This window comes from Macaca nemestrina, chromosome 7, assembly GCF_043159975.1.
Source record: "Macaca nemestrina isolate mMacNem1 chromosome 7, mMacNem.hap1, whole genome shotgun sequence".
In the NCBI taxonomy this organism is placed as follows: Eukaryota; Metazoa; Chordata; class Mammalia; order Primates; family Cercopithecidae; genus Macaca; species Macaca nemestrina.
In genome coordinates, this window is record NC_092131.1 from 24,318,088 (window position 1) to 24,339,087 (window position 21,000).

The 21,000-nt window shown below is 35.1% G+C and overlaps 1 long non-coding RNA gene across 2 annotated transcripts in view; it reads left to right on the forward strand.

The window, feature by feature from the left end:
- Positions 1 to 18,859, forward strand: part of LOC105467616 (uncharacterized) — a 74,346-nt gene extending 55,487 nt beyond the window's left edge. Inside the window, exons 3-5 of one of the 2 annotated variants that reach the window (XR_979032.2) lie at positions 14,216 to 14,297; positions 17,305 to 17,414; positions 18,551 to 18,859. This is a non-coding gene — a long non-coding RNA (uncharacterized lncRNA). Of the gene's footprint in view, positions 1 to 2,277; positions 2,407 to 14,215; positions 14,298 to 17,304; positions 17,415 to 18,550 lie in introns of those variants that run through there. The other variant, XR_011625345.1, reaches the window with a different exon arrangement.
- The last annotated feature ends 2,141 nt before the right edge of the window (positions 18,860 to 21,000 follow it).

Genomic DNA, 21,000 nt, shown 5'->3' on the forward strand with positions numbered 1-21,000 from the left:
AACTGTTAGTGTTTGTTCAATCTTTAGAGGCCAAGGTAGAAGTCTACTCAAAAGGAGGACTCACAGGCAGGAGCCTAGCTAGAGCTCTGTCATTATCTAAAAACCTTGTTTATTTATATTTTCATTAAACTATGTGGCAGAAAATGGTTGCCAGAATCTCCAGAGTTAACATAACCTCCATTTTGCTGCAAAGAAATGGATTTCTCTTTTTCTTTCATTTACAAAGTCGTAGACCGTCCTTCTAAGACTAGGTTCTCACTTCTGAACAAATCAGTCAAAAAGTGGGTTCACAATGTATTCATGTGGTAGCTCTATGGTAGTTATATAGTATGTGAAAGTGTAATTTCATTTTATCCCGCAAATAGAAGAGGAACTGGGGACAAAACCAGTATGTAGTCAGATCCAGGGGTAGGGGGGCAGAAGTAGTCTATGTTCTTCATTTGGGGTGATCAACTGTGGGGGTTTCTGCCCGGAGTGTGTTTCAGTGAGCTCATATAGACAGATCTCGGAAATACCTCATTTTCTTTAGCCTGATGGCAGTGTAGAAGGAAGAGGTAAACATTATGAGAAATGAAAGAGAATCTCCTTTAAATAGACTTTGATTCTCTCACAGGTAGAATAGCCAATCTCTGTTGGTCCATTATGATCCCATTTGTAAATGCTAAAAAAATAGATTTTGTTTTCATTGATTATGCTAAGCCTGATTCATTTCCTTGTCAGAGTGGGACTCATCTACTTTTTCATCTTATAGAATCCTTGGGAACGCTATCAATTTCTTCTTTTAAAAATCTCTTTAAAATAAGTATTGTCTTTGTGGTAGGTGGAATTGAATATGTTGTATATTTTTAAAGTTATATGGCATATATAACTTCTCTGAGCCTGGTCTCCCCATTTTCTTAATAAAAGAAAAATGAATGATAACTCTTAGAAGATTAATGAAAAGATAAAATTTTATAGCACAAGTAAAAATGATCAAGAGTTTCACACCTTGTAACAAATTAATATATGTGAATTCATCCATCTCTCCTTATTCCAAATAGAATATCCAATCAGGTAAATCAATCATTTATTAACATTAGTCATAATTATTTTAAAGTTTGTGTTTGAAAAATCCAATACCTGAATTACCTGTAGATCTATTGTTATTGGCTACTTCTTCTCTCGGTTTTGTGTTTATTAGATTTTATTTACTGGCACACTGTGTACTTTTTGATAGACATAGTGCATGAAAAATTGTAGTGGTTATGAATGCTTCTCTTTTTATGGAGTGTCTTCTGGGTTAGAGCTGGGACAGATCATTTTGAGCAACAGCATTTCCAGTTTACACTTACTAAAATGATGTAATTCTTCAGCAGGCTCAACTGAAAGCCTGGGCATTAACTAGGGCCCTGACTCTTGACCAGACCATAATTTCAATTTTTAAATGTCCAGCACTATGAAACTGCTAAAAAAATTCTGCTTAGTTCTTTAGCAATTATCAATTTTTTTCTGCTTGATTTCTCAGCTTCTTACCTCTGGGAACCTTAGGATTTAGCAAACATTTCAAGAGCAAAATCTTATGGAATTATAGGTTCACATACCTAGTCTCTTTTCTCCAGGGTCTTGACTCCTAAGTTTCAATTTTTGGTCTCTCCAGTCATAGGAGACTAAAATGTGCTCTAGGTTGCTACTTTCTGCTGAGCCTAAATGCCAATATCTGTGAATCAACAAATGTTTTCAGCAGAAAGTTACAGAGAAGGTCAACTTCACCTCACTGTGCTTCCAAAAATCCTTTCAAGGATTTTGGCTCCTCAAATTCAGACTGCCTTGGTGTTCTTCTGATACCTTCAAATATATGGATTTTGTTTGTTGTACATTTTTTAGTTGCATTAAATTAAATTAAATTTAGTCTAAAGCTGCCTCTGTACTTTGCATTCTTACATAGCAAATTGCAGCCTAACTTTGTATGAAAACAAGTTTCCACCTGACTTAATATATTCTTGTAACAAATTGCTGCGTTTCAGCCAATCACAGCAGCTGAGCTTCAGCCAATCACAGGCATCCAACTGACCAGAGTCTGTCTATACAAAACAAATGCTAAACTGTAACCAATCAAGCTATTTCTGCACCTTACTTCCTTTTATTGTGTGTATAAATACTGCCTACTCATCTTACTGGGTGGAACTCTCCAAACCTCTATTGGTTCAGGGTGTGGTCTGATCATAAACCATTCCTAGCTAAAATGAACTCTGTTAAATTTAATTTGTCTAAAGTTGTTGTTGTTGTCATTGTTTACAGCTTTTTGGATGTTTAGAGAGAAGATTGGGTCTGATACAAACTCCTTTGCCATATCCAGAAACAGAAGTATTCAGTATTATGGATCCTGGAATATCTAAAGAATTCAACTTTGTAAAAAGTATACCCAGAAAACAGAAAATATGTACACTTCCATGTGGTGTGTGTGTGTGTGTGTGTGTGTGTGTGTGTGTGTGTGTGTTTTGAGATGGTGTTTTGTTCTGGTTGCCCAGGCTGGAGTGCAATGGTGTGATCTTGGCTCACTGCAACCTCCATCTCCCAGGTTCAAGCAATTCTCCTGAAACTCAGTGTCTCTAGTAGCTGGGATTACAGGTGCCTGCCACCATGCTCGGCTAATTTTTTGAAAATTTTTTTTTTTTTTTTTAGTAGAGATGGAGTTTCACCATGTTGTCTAGGCTGGTATTGAACTCCTGTCCTCAGGTGATCCACCCACCTCAGCTTCCCAAAGTGCTGGGATTACAGATGTGAGCCACTGTGCCTGGCCAATATGTACACTTTTAAATGGCATTATTCACTATATATTTATATCTGTAACTATATTGTTATATATCCTCTTATATTTTCAATGCAAATAGAAAGGGATTGTGTGACCTAATGTACGAGTAAAGGTTATCATTGAGTTTTCAGTGTTGTTATGAAGTAGTAGAGGGTGAAGTGAAGATGTGTTAGGATGACAAAACATAACTTAAAAATAAAATTATATGTGGCAAGACTGATATAAAAACTGGTAGAAGTTAGTATGGAGTCCAGGAACAGAGAAAGACTTATTTTGTATTTCAAAATTATAGAAAAGTTGCAAAGGATTCTTCTCTCTGCATTATTAACACAGCTAAGAGGATACAAACATATAGAACCAAGTATAATATAGTACAGTATAATAAATATTTTAATGAAAATTTTGTGAAAAAAAATCCACCTGTGTGCATGTTTACTAATAATTACTTATTAATTTTTTATTAAATATATTTAGAAAGCACAATAGTAACTTAATGTAGAAGATAGAGGGAAAAGTCAGCCTAAAATGTGTTATTGGGGAAAGAGATCTGTACTATTGAGCCAAAATCTTGGGCACACAGCAATACTGTATCATAAGGAGGTAGAGGGCAATTTAAAAGCGAATGGACAGATCAATTTCAAATAGCCTTTAGCATGTATCCAAATCAATTGGTTCATCTCAGGAAGTTTTCAACTACAACTTAAGGAAAATCAGTTATCTACTATTCTCTTAGTGCAATCCCTTAAGATTTATTATTTACAGGAAAGGTTCTTGTTTTTTGAGTGCAACAACTTTACAAGAAGAACTCACACTTTCTCCCAGATGGCTGAAAAGTAACAGTTTTACAGGTTCATGGATATGCTGAGGTGATGGAGAAGTGTAAATTGAAAACAAACAGCATGAAGATACACCCTCTTTTGTGCTTTGAATATTAAGCATTGTAATATTTTTTCATACGGGAAGGGAAATAGTGAAATGTTGTAACATGAATTTGAAAGGAAGTTGTTTTGATATAATGAATGTTAAGGAATCTTATATTTCAATTTGGTGCTTCATACATGATGCACAGGAAAAGACTGTCATGGAGAGCAAGGCTGATGTCAGAATTTCACAGGCACAACTGGAATTACACTGTTTTTCAAAGATCATTAATATTAGTAAATATACTATTAGTATACATATCAATATATTTGCCTGATGCATTCACTAGTTTCATTAGCATTTTTTCACTTATATTGACAACATTACTTAATAGTTGTTTTAAATTTAAAAATAGCATAGCATGCTCATGCCTGTAATCCTAGCACTTTGGGAGGCTGAAGCATGTGGATTGCTGGAGCCCAGGAGTTAAAGATCCGTGTGGACAACATGGCAAAATCCTGTCTCCACAAAAAAAAAATACAAAAATTAGCCAGGTGTGGTGGTGTGCTCCTGTAGTACCAGCTACTACTTGGGAGGCTGAGGTGGGAGGATTGCTACTGCCTGGGAGGCTGAGGTTGCAGTGACCTGTGATCTGGAGACTGCACTCTAGCCAGGATAACAGAACAAAACACTGTCTCAAAACAAAACAAAACAAAACAAAACAAAACAAAACAAAACAAAAAAAGTATAGCATGTGTATCTCATTAAACAAATGACAAACTCATTTATCTATTCTTTTCCACTGTTTGCATGTTTTTATCTAGTAGTAGACTATGGCCTCACGAGGTTAAGACTTAATTATCTCAATGGCTTAAAAAAAGTCTACAATAGGAATTAAGGTATTGAATATACAAATGATTATTTTTCAATTACATGTGGGCATTAACAAAAATCTTAGCTTATGATTTTTACTGTATTGAACTGTTTTCCTCTCTCACTAAAATCATGTTGATTACATGCAAGTGATGATGACTTAGAGATAAGAATATAATTTGCAATACCAGTCATGGTTTTGGGACGTCATTGTCGTAATACTTTCTCTTCAGTGAGTTATTTCAAATCTGTCTGGAAAATTGAACATTTAACATTGATTAAAATTATTTGAGTGACTATATAACATAATTTTAACAGTATTATCATTATGAGATTAACATTTCAACTATTAATATTTAATGTTTAATATGATTTTATTTGGACATATAATAATAAAGAAAAATGTGCAAGGTCAGGTGCGGTGGTTCATGCCTGTAATCCAGGTCCACTGGGAGGCCAAGGTGGGTGGATCACTAGAGGCCAAGAGTTCAAGACCAGCCTGGCAAAAATGGTGAAACCTTGTCTCTACTAAAAAACAGAACAATTAGCCAGGCATGGTGGCACACACCTGAGGTCCAAGGTATTTGGGAGGCTGAGACATGAGAATCACTAGAACCAGCGAAGTGGAAGCTGCAGTGAGCCAAGATTATGCCACTGCACTCCAGCCTGGGCAATAGACTGAGATTCTGTCTCAGAAAAAAAGAAAAAAAGGAACAAAAATTACATGGAGGAGAGCCTGCCAGTAGGTGCAAATTCCCTTACACCTGCCGCTGCCAGGGAGCCTATATATTCATAATTTGGCTTTTAGGTATTTATTTTAAAGTAGCTGAATTCTTTTTTACCTGTTTTTCTGGAAGCCTGACTTCATCCTGTGCTCTCTCTTTTTCTACTTGGAAACATCTTTCTTTCTTTAGATTTCAGGCTTGCTGATTTCTCTTGCAACTTCAGCTCCTTAATGGGTTCATGAAAATTATGATTTTTTTTATTATTCAGCTTTTTCTTTTTTGTGTAGATAGGAGCAACTCTTTTCACATCTTTCTACCCTAAGGAGAAACAGGAAATCTTGGTTTACTGTTTTTTCATTGCTTTATGTTATTGCATTGCATGACCTATTTTTGCTGAGGAATATTTGAGTTGTTTCTGAGATTTTGCTATTATGAATAATGCATGTACGACTATTTTTACACAACTTTGGTATCCATAGGTAATAGGGTTTGACTGCGTCCCCACCCAAATCTCAACTTGAATTTCTATGTGTTGTGGGAGGGACCCAGGGGGAGGTAAATGAATCATGGGAGCTAGTCTTTCCCATGCTATTCTCAGGATAGTGAATAAGTCTCACGAGATCTGATGGTTTTATCAGGGGTTTCTGCTTTTGCTTCTTCCTCATTTTCTCTTGCCCCTGCTGTGTAAGAAGTGCCTTTCACCTCCTGCCATGATTCTGAAGGCTCTCCAGCCATGTGCAACTGTAAGCCCAATGAAATCTCTTTTTTCTTTCCTGTCTCCGGTATGTCTTTATCAGTAGTGTGAAAATGGACTATCCCAATAGCGAAGTACTTTTACCATACACCTTATCCTAGCAGTAGAATTGCTAGGTAATAGAATAGGCATACCTTCATGTTTAGTAGATACTCCCAGTTTTCCAAAGCAGTTGGTAATTTACAACTTTATTCTTAGCTCCACAAGTGCAAACTGACTCAAACACTCTATGGTGCTTTTAAACAGCCACTGTAAAATTTCATCCACGTTTATATAATTATTTATGGTGGGAGAGTTGGTCTGATAAAAACTACACTTTAAAAAAGGAGAAGCAGGTATTTATAATATTAAATTTACAAGTATAGTCCTCGTTGTAATTTTAAACATGATTGACATTTACAGAAATACTCTAAAATTTAAAGTTCAAAATTATTTGCAATCATATGTCACTATAAAAAATTTCATATTTTATGCTGTGATATATTAGAGCCACTAATTTTATTTTAAAACTAGAGTTTACACAGTTCTGCAATCTAGCACATAAATCTCAATCTCAAATATTATGATATGTATGCATTTGTATGCATGTGTGTATAATCTGAAACACTAGTACAGTGTTTATTTGGTTTAAGTTATTTGCTGTAATGTTACTAAGTTGAAGTGTATAAACAGTTGTTTTATTTTTCAAAATGTTGAAGCAATCTCAAATGTATAGAAAAATTGCAAGAACATAAAAGAATTTTGTTTTTCAAAATTGAGAGTAAGTTTCCTGATCTTCACCACCCTGTGTATTTTATTTTATGCTTCCTACAAAGACATTCTCAGACACAACCAGAGTAAAACCATGAAAGCAAAAGAATGTAGCATTGATACATTTCTTCCCCCTAAATCTCAGACTCTTTGCAAGTTTTGACTGATGTCTCTTTAATTTCCTTTATACAATGAAAATATCCAGATGAAGATTACATTTACATTTATTTCATATCTTTCTTAATCTTCTCCAGTCTCTAATAGTTTCTTAGTTTTTCTTGACTTTTATGATCTTGATGCTTTAGATGGTGGAGAGTTGGGATTTTGTGGAATGTTCTTCAATTTAGTTCCTCTGAAGTTTTCTCATGATTAGATTTAGTTAATGTGCCTTTGGTAGGTCATGCAGTTTCTTTTCATGATTTCCTTTCAATTGGTTCACATTTCTGATTTGTGCAATTGTTGATAATGTCCACTTTAATTATTTGTTAAGTGACTTTCCGGGCTTCTTCATTGTACAGTACCTTTATTTTTCTTTGATCTTTGTACTTTGAAATGTGTTCCTTTGAAACCATTTAATTATTCTATTCCTCATCAATATTTCTGTTAGTTTATAACTTATTTTATTGGGTTCAGGATTTCTTATTTTATTTAGTAGATGGGATGGTTAATTTTAGGTGTCAACTTGATTGGATTAAGGAATATCTAGAAACCTGATAAAGCATTATTTTGGAGTGTATCTGTGAGGGTGTTTCCAGAGGAGATTAGCATGAGTCTGAGCGGACTAAGTGGGAGAAAATCTACTCTTCATGTCATTGGGCACCATCCAATCTGCTGGGAACTTGGAGAAAACAAACAAACAAACAAACAAAGAGAGAGAGAAAAGATGAACATGTCAATCTATCTGCTGGAGCTTGAATACACTCTTCCTCTTCTGTTTTTGGACAACTCTAGGCTCCTGACTTCTGGACTCCAGGACTTATACGGTCCCCAGTCACTGCCCAGGGTTCTCAGGCCTTAGGTCTCAGACTGAGATTTAGGCCATTGGCTTCCTTGGTTCCAAGGCTTTTGGACTTGACTTCCTTGGTTCCAAGGCTTTTGGACTCAGTCTCAGACTGAGAGTTATGCCATTGGCTTCCTTGGTTCCAAGGCTTTTTGGACTTGGTTCCAAGGCTTTGGGCCAGCATCTCAGTATCTTCAGCTTGTGGATGGTCCATCATGGACTTCTCAGCCTCCATGATAACATAAACCAGTTCTCCAAATAAATACTCTCTCATCTATCCTATCTATCTATCTATCTATCTATCTATCTATCTATCTATCTATCTATCTATCTATCATCTCTCCCTCCCTCTTTCTCTCTCCCTCTCTCTCATTGGTTCTGTCTCTTTGAAGAACCCTAACTAATAAAGTAGGCTATAATCTACAAATATTTAAGACTGTCACACTTTCTTTGCTTCTCTATGACCAGCTCCAGCATTTCTCAAACACTTCCTTGCTTTCTGACCCAAAAAAGTTACGAGCTTTTGTGTTTTCCCTGTGCATTCCTGGAATAAGCGATTTCTCCAAAAAATCCTAGACCCTTTTAGTGGAGATTGGTACATTAAAGCTAAAGTGCAGAGCTAGGTATCATCATTGCTGTTGAAGTATCACTGCTTCTAAGACCTGATAAAGGGAAGAGCTATGTTATATGTGCTTGTTCATATAAATGTATCTATTTCTACCTAGATCTTTTGCATGACATTTATTTCTATGTCTCCCCAACTGTATTTATTTCTACACCTCTCTGTATTGAAAACCATACATTTTTATACATGCAAGCAATTCTTATCCAACATAATGTTTCCTTTTATATTACTCCCTTTCTGTATTTGTAACATATTTCACTGGATCTATTATTCCTGATATATTTCCGGCCGTCCTTCCTGCAGGCAGATGCCTTCCTCACCCTTACTTGGACTTTGACACCAAGAAAAGGTCAGCCACCATCACCTCTTCTGTAAGGTCCTCCTCACCCTGCTTAGATTGTCACCTCTTGCTGAGCCAAAATAGCCTCTCATCTCCTGTGTGAACATGTAACTTGTTCTGTCTCCCTAAAAACTACAGGACTAACTAGTTATAAGCGGTTAGGTTGGAAGAAAAAACAGGGAAAGAGAAAGAGGAAGCAGTAAATGTTAATACAATCTACACTTTAATGGAACATTTAACACAAACTTAAATTTCAAATTTTATACAATTTTAATATAATATAAAATTGCTCTTCTATTTCCTCACGAATAGGTAATAATCTTTTTAACCCTTGCCAAATGTATAGAAAAGAAATGACAACTCTATTTGTAATATTTTGATTTATTTAATTATGACTGAAGTTGAGAATCTTTTTTTTTTTTTTTTTTTTTTTTTTTTTGAGACAGAGTCTCGCACTATCACCTGGGCTGGAGTGCAGTGGTAAGATCTTGTCTCACTGCAACCTCTGCCTCCCAGGTTCAAGCGATTCTCCTGCCTCAGCCTCCAGAGTAGCTGGGATTACAGGCCCCTACCACCACGCCTGGCTAATTTTTTGTATTTTTGGTAGAGATGGGGTTTCACTATGTTGACCAGGCTGGTCTCAAACTGCTGACCTCGTGATTCACCCACCTCGGCCTCCCAAAGTGCTGGAATTACCGACGCGAACCACAGTGCCCAGCCGTGAATCTTTTTAATACCAGTCATGTGTTCCTTATTCTATAAGGATTTTATTTATTATTTTGCTCTTTGATCTTTCCTATTGACTAATGTATTCATTCATTCATTTAACCAATATTTTTCCTGCAAATTTATTATTGATCTTTAATATTTCTCTCTAAATGAGTATTTGTTTATTTTTTTTGAATTATTTATATGTAACTCTAGTCATGACCTCCACAAACGCAGGAATAAATCTTCCTATTTATCCCAGACTCATTTCACCACATAGCACAATGCTAGATATTTGTTCAGAAGCAACATCCTTTTAACTATTTACTTGAAAACGAGTATTTAACCTGAGGTCCGTGGATAAGTTTAAGGATACTTACAAACTTGAAAATGTGTGGGTAAGTAGTTACATCTGTGTGTGTATATTTTTCTCCTGGGGGACCTACAATTTCCATGAGAACACTGCAGGAGTGTATTTTGTTTTAAAAGTAGAGATGTGTTAAACATTAACAATAAGTCATAGGTTATTTTATATTACAAGCTATGAGAAAACTTACAAATCTGTTCCACATAAACTATCCTACCTATTTAAACAATAACCTTTGAACTCAAATCCTTATAGTGTACTAACTAGGAAAAGTGATTTTCAGTACTGACTGATAAGAAATGCATCATTGTGATGATGGATCATCAAGAATAAAAGTATCATTTTGAGACATTATTGTCTGGGTTGTACAAAAAAACTTTATTTAAAGTAATTAATTACATGCAAAATGTATTCTTCACCAGTATTTGGTGTAAATGCTCTTCAAGTTGGATATGTTTTCATTAGAACAATTTATCTAAATAATTTAGTTGCTGATATGAATTAAAATACCATAGATTAAACTGCAAATGTGTTTGTATTATGACTGGCATCTTGTAACAAGGTAAAAGGGTTTAACCACTTTTAAATTTCTCTGGTAAATAATATATATGTTATTATACACACACATATAAATATATATGTGAAAAATATGAAATGAGTATCTCTAAAGAATAGTGAGACAACATTCTTAAGAGATTCTAAAAGCATGCCAATTGGTAAATGACTTTGTGAGCTATGAATTTTCTGAAGTGTACAATCTTATAGTACAATTAGTAGTTGTTAAGTATTTCTACAATACACAAACGCCAAGTATAATAGAAATTTGCATCAATATTTGGTCATTTTTGTTCTATGGTAGGAAGCACACAGACTTATAACAAAACACTATAAACAACTTAAATATAGTGTTAGGACCATGTCAATGAATGCTACAATCTTAGAGCCTTAAACTTACTTAAAATTATTTATCAATAATCATAACCTTACATTCAATTTTCTCTTTATATATTCACTCAGTGAACATTTATAGAGCATCTATTATGCTAGAAAATAGACATGTGAAGATCAGTAGAATAGCTTCATTATTTACATTACATTTACTGTAAGGAGAATAGGGACATTAAACAATGGAGGTCTGAAGAAGGTAGGTTAAGATTATATATTTGGTAAGAGGCAAAATTCAGAATCCTAACTGCATACTCATGCCAATATTTCTTTTGGCTTTGCTGATATAGTATGGAATCCCTCCTGTTAATATATTTATGATATTCTTGGAACATTTAAGTTATATTCAAATATCACCAATTTTTCCTTGTGAAAATTAAAAGCCAAGAAAATAACATAGTGTTGGGGGGGGGGACACAGAAAGAATATCAACATATCAACATGATAGGATTGTTTCGTTTTGCTTTATTTCCTCCTCCCCATTAATTTATTCCTGCCCAAATCCAAGTCCAAATTCCAGCTGTGACACCTACCAGCTATGTGTCAGAGAGAGAATGTGTATGTTATTAAATATCTTAAGTCTGAGTGCTACCATATATAACATGGGTATGATAATGGCTGCTTTTAGAGTTGATAGAATTAATACATAATGACAAAAAAAAATCTTGTAGAGTATCCGGCTTATTGTAAGCTAAAGGTGGTAGAATATGCACACAAAAATATGCAAGTGTGGCATGAAGATTCTTTTGAGCTAAAGGCACTTGAACAAAAGCAATTGTAAAGGGATGCTGTGCTCCTGCAACAGGAAGAAAGAAACATTCTCATCACTAGAGACTAGAGAAAACTCTCATGTGAAAGATGCACTTCCTGTAACGGGAGGGAGGAAACATTCTTGTCAGAGATGGAGAGTCGAGGCCTAGAAAATTCTGCACAACCAGACCTTGTTAAAATAACTCTGCCTTTAGCCTCCCAATACACTTTACTTTTCCACAGTTACCATTCTTTATTCAATTTACTATACATACATTTAAGTATTGCCACTCCATTGGGTCTTCATTTTCCTATGTGGGTTTTCATGTACATGTGAAAATCTGTATGCTTTTCTCATGTTAATTTGTCTTATAAGAATTTAGTTCTCAGGCCCAGCCAGAGATCCTAAGAGGGCAGAGGTAAAATTTTGCCTTCCCTAGGTATTTATCCACTACATGTTAATACCCTGAACAAAGTTCCAACTCTTCATGACCGGAATGTTTGGAGGCTGGGTTTTCTGTGCTGCTGCACTACTTGAAACATTTTCAAAACAAATTCCTGATTCCACCATGTAGCTCACTGAAACCTAACACAGCCTAAATAACCCATATTCTGGCAGTATGCTCCGTACATATCATTCCTGACCAATGGGCATATGGTAGCTTGATAGCTGATCTTATAGCTAAATCAAAAAATTAATACATGCTTAATAAAACTTCTGTTGATGTTGGCCAAATATAGCAATTGGTACAAAATCATTCATCACCGCAAGCACTAGTTATTCTATCTGGGAATAATGAAAGTTCCCTTGTCTCTCATCAGTCTGGTTTGACTGCACAGACATGGTTTAAGACTCTTCAATTAATTGCAAATTTATACAATAATAAAAACAAAATTATTTCAGAAAGCAGTAACTCAGGAAAGCTGTACCTACAGCACTGTTTTGTTTTCGATTTTTTTAAAGGGTCAGCACACTGGCTTGAACTGGGAATCCAGATAACATCATAATTGAAAACAGATGCACTAATTAGAAAGCAGCTTTTGGTTTCTGGTTCCTGAACATTAATGCAATTGCCCAGTTGTGAAGGCACGTTAATGCCTCAACATGAATTTTTAGTACCACTGTCAGACATTTAGCTAATGATAGATTATAAATCACTGCACTACCTGAAATGCGAGACTGGATTTATATTATGTTAATGAATCAGATGTTATGTTGCAGACAATCAGTGAGAATCATCCAGGGCTTCTAATGCTGTACTGGTGATGGGCGGCAGTTTCTTTCAGTGGCCAATCTTGAATTTAAACCTGGATTACTGTTCTTGCTAGCTAGCAGCAGGTGGCTTTGCTTCTGTGAAATTCGGGTGCTTTTCCTGTAAATTAGGAAATACTACTTCTCACAGATTACCTCTCACAGAGAACAAATTATGATTGCATATATCAAAGCACTTTATATATGGCAAAAAAGGTAATTTTAATGAATTGTGACCATTCTTTTTAAAAAACAGTATATTTTAAACATCCATATAGCATTAAATAATAGAAATATAATTTAAAATAAATCTATCGTGATATTGAATAGGAAAGAGAAAAGCCAGTTACAGAAAAGTTATTTACTTCTTTATTGAATTCAAATCCTCTGTAATATTTTCTTGGGTGGCTATGTTACCTTATATTATCAAGTTGTTTCTATTATATCTTTCACTAATACTTTGAAATCTTAAAGATATTCACTAATTTTACGATTAACAAACTAGGTAGATTAAACCACAATAAATGCTTTGAAAGAATAATATTTTACAACTCGAAATTCAAGATGCCTCCTAGTTTCATACTTAGTGAACATTTATGAAGGATATTCTACATGCCAAATTATGCCATCCTTTAATATAGGCATCTTTGAAAATTATTTTTACAAACCCCGGAAACAAATAGTGTCATGCCAGCTTATAGGACACAGACTGAGAGTTAGAGAAGCTGTTACTAGCCTAAAGTCACATGGCTAATGTTTGTGAGCACTGGCATTTTATGCATTTTTAAATACCAAAAGCCAGTGTTTTATTCCTTTGTACTATATTTTCCCAACTAGCCTTATATTAAAGTTATTGTGCCTATTTAATACTAGAGGGACAGAATACATGAACACAAGAAAGCAATATAATATACATACTCAATTATGTCTTGCTTTTAAATATGAACTCTTTGGCCACACAGCCTCTCTCTGATCTTTTGTGTAACCTTGAGACAAGTATTTAGCGTTTTTTTTGTTTGTTTGTTTGTTTTTTATTTTATTTTGGTGGAGCCAAAGTCTGGCCATGTTACTCTTATTACAGGCATAAGCCACCATGCCCGGCTAATATTTATCTTATATGCCCCTCAGTTTTCTCATATGTTAAAAGACGGTAATTATATACCTATTTCATAGGATTTCCATGATTTCTAAAATAGTTTACATATAAAAAGTTCTTAGAACAGAATCTGGCACTGAATAAGCACTTAGTAAATGTTAGTTATTGTTATTGGCCAACTTTTTCTTTTTCTGCTATTCAGAACCACTTTTTTTTAGATATTCCCATTCCAATATCAAGGAAAAGAAAGTTTGTGATGAAAAAAATTTACAATGCACATATTATAATTTATTTATATTTTATGCAGATTTAACAATCTGTTATTCTATTATTTTTACATCACTAATTATCTCACTTAATTATATTATTTTTCTGCAGGAAGAACGAACCTCAACTCTTTGCTTTTACCTGTAGAGAGCGATAACAGGGCAAACAGCCATTACTAACGCTGTAAGAAATGGTACGTTCAATATGAAGAAGCATACACTGGCAATTCAGCTATCACAAAAGAATCATAATAATCATACTTGTTAATCATTTACAATGAAATGTCTTTTCAAAATCTGTAGAAGTAATAGGAGTTACAGTTTCATTTTACGGACCATTGTATGCCAGAAACTATGCAAAGGATTTTATATATATGCTTTCTAATCCTGACATGAGCCTTGCATGGAAGAAATGGCATTCCTGTTTTACAGATGAGAAAACAAACTCAGAAATTTTATGTAATTTAAAAGTGTGTAGTGCACAAGAGTAAGGAGTACAAATTTTGCAGTTGGACTGACCTGGGTTTAACTTTAATTTTTTTCCTCAATAACAATCTAATACATAATCTTTCTCTGTCTCGTTTTTATGATCTGTGAAAGGCCTCAAAATGTTCCTTTGAGGATTTTATGTTCCTTTGAGGATTTTAAAGGTTCATAAGACCTTTAATTTGTTGTTGGACATACGGCAAATGTGATGGTTAATTTTAGGTGTCAACTTGACTGGATTCAAGATTACCTAGAGAACTGGTAGAGCATCACTTCCGGGTGTGTCTGTGAGGGCGTTTACAGAGAAATGACGTGGGAGTCAGTGAGCTGAGTAGGAAATATCCTCCCTCAGTGTGGGCAGGCACCACCCATTTGGCTGGGGGCGGGGATAGAAAGAAAAAGGCACAAAGAAAGGTCATTTCTCTCTCTCTCTCTCTCTCTCTCTCTCTCTCTCTCTCTCTCTCTCTGTGTTTGTATGTGTGTGTGTGTGTGTGTGTGTGTGTGTGTGTGTGTCTTCTGGAGCTGATACACTCTTTTTCTCCTGCTTGGGGACATCAGAACTCCAGGCCCTCTGCCTTTGGACTCTGGGTCTTATGCCAGTGGCCCCGTGTATTCTTAGGCCTTTGAACTTGTACTAAGAATTACCCCATTGGCTTCTCTGATTCTGAGCCATGCTGCAGGCATCCCAGGGTCTCCAACTTGCAGGATGTTTGTCATGGAACAGACCACTGTATGTATATAATCTATATATCTATATGTATAGATATACACACACACATATGTTTGTGCATATACACAAACACATATATTTGTGTATATATACACACATATGCATACATACACATAGATATATATGTATCTATACACTTATATATGTATGTGTGTATCTATCTACATATACATATATAGATTATATACATATAGTGGTCTGTTCCATGACAGACCTTCTGCAAGCTGGAGATCATATATTATATATATAATAATCTATTGGTTCTGTCTCTCTGGAGAGCCCTGATTAATACAGAAGCAAGCATTTATAGATGATTGTTTATGTTATAATTAAGCTAATGTATAAATACGATAAAAATCTATATTATAACAAATATTTGTCTCATTCCAAAGATCACCATTATTTACAACCATGTCTACTCTTAGAAAAGACGTTGCAACATGTTGTGGAAACATTTTGATCAATCACTTCTTTTTTTAAGAATTAATTCATTAGATATGAAAGTCATGTGTGTGCCTGTACATTAGTATCATCAGTCTAAATTGAAGAATCTACCAAACAACTATTCTTATTCCATTTGTATTTCCCATGACATAATATGATTTAAATATGAATCAAGGTGATGCTCTTGACTCTGGCCTCACATGGATATTGAATGCCTACAGATCGCTTTAGTTGTATGTCTTTCTTTCTTTCTTTTTTTCTTTTTTTTTTTTTTTTTTTTAGACGGAGTCATGCTCTGTCTCCCAGGCTGGAGTGCAGTGGCATCCGCCACAACTCTAGGCTAATTTTTTTATTTTTAGTAGAGACAGGGTTTCATCATATTGGCCAGGCTGGTGTCAAACTCCTGACCTTGTGATCTGCCCGCCTCGGCCTCCCAAAGTGCTGGGATTACAGGAGTGAGCCACCACGCCCGGCCTATGTTTTTCTTTCTAGAATAGAAATGGCAGGAGAAAGAGCTTCTGTTGCAATTTTTGATGTACTATGAAACACTCTTTTATAAAGAGAGTAGACTATTACCCACAAGAGATGAATACATTATAACACCAAATCAAGAATGGCTTATTCATTTTCACACAAAAAGCATGCCAGCAATCTTAGCATAAATGAATGATTGATTTACACTGGGTAGAAGCAATTTACATTTTTACTACACATGCATGCACACACATGCTTACATATAAATTTTTAAAACTTTACTGTAATTATCTTCAAGCACAGATTTTTGATGGAAAATGTTCTTAACAAGCAAAAACTAACAGAAAATATGACTATGAAATGTTTTGTTTTATTCATTAATTATTAAAATATCCCTCAAATGAATTTATATCAAAAGGAATGTTTAGGAAAAAATCATTTCATCATCTGGGGTGCTACACTCTCCTATGAGTCATGTTAAAATCACTCAGCATATGACATGCCAATATCATGATACCTCTCATCATTGACTTGAGCTCCAAATATTCAAATAAGGATTTGTAACTCAATAGTTTAGTTTTGGAGAGTCTTTTCATTCATTATCATTGATAGTTTTATTAAGTAATCTGTTTTAGTTACAGATGCCATCTTTCTTAATAATATACTACCTCTTAAACAATTAAACATTCTCCTTCCATTTGCTGCTAAAGTTTATAATTTTGGGGGTAAAATATTGAACACTGAAATGTTACATTCAATGAGTGATACTGGACTATTTTTTCCTACTTAGTAGCATTTTCTTTTTTATTAACACATGACAGAGGGACAATGTTATAATCCCTAACACACTTTTTTTTTCATCCAGCGAATTCTCTGTTTGCCAAAAACTATATTATGTGCTGAAAAATTCAAAATAAATAATCTATGGCCTGTAACCCATATTTTCTATTTAAATAAATTACCATATTAGGAAAGGAACAGAAAAATCACTATTGTCAGAAAAAAGAATTTGCAGCAAAATTCTATGACTGTTTGTTGCTTCTAATTAAGTTAATCATATCATGCAGTGAATGAGAGAAAGGCAAAAAATGTAGGAGAATAAGAAACAGCATACTCTAATTTCTCTACATATTTGGAAGTGATCTCAAGATCCCAAATGAAGCTTCATCTGCAAAAAGTAAGTGTGCCCATCACAGATTAAATAGATCCACTCATTTTTTAAAAATGTATAGTGTTGAAATAGATATTTTATTCAAATTTCCAAAATATCTTGTCATAATATGATGTATTGATTTGCCACTTATCTGAAACTGTAACTAATGATATCCTCCTAGTTTTCATTCCAGTTTCTCTTCTGCTATTCAAAGGTACAAACTGCAATGAAAAGTACAGTGATTATACATATTCCTCCCTTAAGAACATTAAAAATACGTGGAATGGTTTCAAGGTAAACATTGGAAAAAATAATAGGCAAGACAACATACACTTGAGATTTTGGAGAACTAATCATTTGGAGGTACCTACAGCATTCCACATCCATGACCAGAAAATGAAACCATGATATTGGTTCTTAGGTAGCTCATTTGCAGTTAAAATGTCAAAGTGAGTTTTCTATTAAAAGGTACAATATTAACAGTAGAGAAATCAAGAAAAAGATTGTCTAAGCCAGTCCTAAGCCAAAAGGATTTAGTTATTGAAAAAGACATCTCTATAATTTTGGAGTTTTTATAAGTATTATTTCAGATCATTGAGAAATGATGTACACATACATAGTTTGGGATAAAATTTTAATATTGCCCGCAAACCAAAGAACTCTGTTCATGAAAATATCTCTGTGATGAAAGAGGCAAACTAACAGAAAATGTTGACTTTCTTAAACGTAAGAGACATGGGAGATGAATCCTTAAAGTCAGTTAACACACTGGGTCAGTCAGAAGAAATAAGGTAAAAATTTCTTTGAATGACTTCTTTTTCTTGAATTGGTTAAATGTTTAATACATCATAGGATAGCCTCACAGCTCCCAATTAACCCTCCAACCTAAACTCTGAAGAGGAGCTTAACATTCAGACACATTTAAGAACGCTGCGTATTCTATTCCCCCTTGAAGGAGTACATTGCACATTAGCATATAAATATCTGAGTCACTCAGCTGTATGGACATCTTTCTTAACTGCATTTAATATAATTGTACTTGACTACTTGAATATTCTTAAATTATTAGCTTACTATAGAACCATCATTTTATGAAAACTTCCTTGTGATTAAAAAAGGTGTACTGTGATTCATATTCTTCATTCTTCCTTCCAAATTAGCTCCACCGTTTTCACGCTGATGTCCCAAGTGGCTGGTCAGCTCGTTAAAGAGTGTTCTGCCTCTGACTTGAGGCCAGCCAAGGATTGGCATCCACAGGAATCAGAGGATGAGACAGAAATCTAGTACTTACTACCCTGCCTTGCTCCCTGTAAAATCACAGCAAGTTCACTGTGTCTCTATTAAAGACCAAAGCTTCTAAGGGGACATTTTCCTATAGGTACTTGTTCTGGGTTATTATCATCCTTTCCCTTCTTTTTTTAGACCCAAGAGTTGTAACTGCTGTCCACTGTTCTCAGACCTAGGATGCTTCACTGCTATTTTTATTAAGCCTGCTCATACCTTTTTAAATAGTTCCCTTTGGCTGGGGATGGTGGCTCATGCCTGTAATCCCTGCACTTTGGGAGGCCAAGATGGACTGATCATGAGGTCAGAAGATCAAAACCAACCTGGTCAACATGGTGAAACCCCATCTCTACTAAAAATACAAAAATTAGCCAAGCGTGGTGGTGCACTCCTGTAGTCCCAGCTACTCCAGATGCTGAGGCAGAAGAATCACTTGAATCCAGGAGGGGGAGGTTTCAGTGAGCAGAGATCACGCCATTGCACTCCAGCCTGGGCAACAGAGCAAGACTCCACCTCAAAAAAATTTTAAAAAGTTCCCTTTGGTTGAACAATCTCTTCCCTGCTAGATTTATAAGTAGACACAGGAACTAGACACTCAGGATGAGATGTTGAGCTTAAATTGCTTGTATATTTAAAGGACTAAAGAGTAATCCTTTGCAGATGAGAAACAGACACTGGTAATCTCTGCTAGGTAGCTGCATCACAGTTAGTCAAAATATCAATGATTTGGGCATCAGATGAAGTACAGATAAATACTGGGAGGTCAGTAGGCTGTGATCCTCAGGTACCATGAAATGTACATCTGATTTTTTATTCTTCTGCTTATTGTTTTTTCTAATCCCTCACTTCCTGGCCCAGGATTAAATATTGGATCCCTAGTTAATGTGCAAAGACTCTGGTCTGTGTGTGTAGTTTCATTCCATGTCAGTTTCCTGAAAATATACTTTCATAGTTTCCTCTTGGATGGGCAATATGCTCTTTTTTTTTTTTTTTTTTTTTTTTTTTTTTCTTCAATGGAGTCTTGCTCTGTTGCCAAGGCTGGGGTGCAGTGATGTGATCTTGGCTCACTGCAGCCTCTGCCTCCCAGTTTCAAGCGATTCTCCCGCTTCAGCCTCCTGAGTAGATGGGACTACAGGCACCCACCACCTCACTGGGCTAATTTTTATATTTTTTAGTAGAATCAGAGTTTCACCATGTTGGCCAGGCTGGTCTCAAACTCCTGACTTCAAGTGATCTGCCAGCTTCAGCCTCCAAAAGTGCTGGGATTATAGGTGTGAGCCACGGTGCCCTGCCAATATGCTCTTGAAAAGTCCCCATAATGTTTTCCAATCCATGCTTTACAAATACTTTTCTCTTTGTCTGGATTGTGTTCCTTTGCATTCAACCCAGCTATGTTATTTTTTTCCATGGTGCTCAGCAGCATAGCAGTTGTCACTGCCTCCTCCTGGCATTTCAGCCCACAATGTATCTTTCTCCTCTGTGCTCCCTAAACACTTATGAATATCTCTATTCAGGCTTTCCTGGGTGTTTTTTTTTATATATATATAAATAATGTATCACTGATGGCAGTCACATTCCCTTGTACATGGGAAGAGTATTTTTAAAAAAGTGATTTAAATAATTAACTAGAATTCTCTTTTCTAATATGTTCATTCAAATATATACTTTCTTTTTACAATAGTCACATGTGTCTAAGTTCTCAATAAATTTAAAAATTCTAAAACACACAGAAATGGGTGAAAATTACCCTTTGCCCTTCTCTGTTCCTTCACTCCTCTCCCAAAGGTAATCTATATTAACAATACAGTGAGACTTTGTCAGCTATGCATTTCAGAATCAATTTCAATAAACAAAATAGAATGCATTATTTGAAGGAAGATACGTTTGACATTTTTACTCGGCTGGCATGAAATCATGGGCATGTTGACACTAATTATGCCTTGGAATTTTGTATTGTCACAGAACATTTTCTTTTTTGCCGCAGCAGACCAATTTTTGTTTTTTTTTTAAACTGGATGGGTGGATGTCCTATTTGTTATGTGGTTAATTCTAAATGCATTGTGGTTCTTTGTACACTACTGCATTTGGTGGTTCTCCAGCTGCCTAAGAATAGATCTGAACATGTAAGCAGGCTGGTATAGTAGCAGGTGCTTCGTATTTTCCCTGGTTTTCCAAAAATATACCATTAAACCTTGGCATATTTTCCAAAAATATACTCTTTTTTTGTTTTCCAAAAACACACCATTATAATACATCACTACGCTTAGAAACTGCTACATTTAAACATGTCTTCGTATATACATATATTTACATATGTACACACACA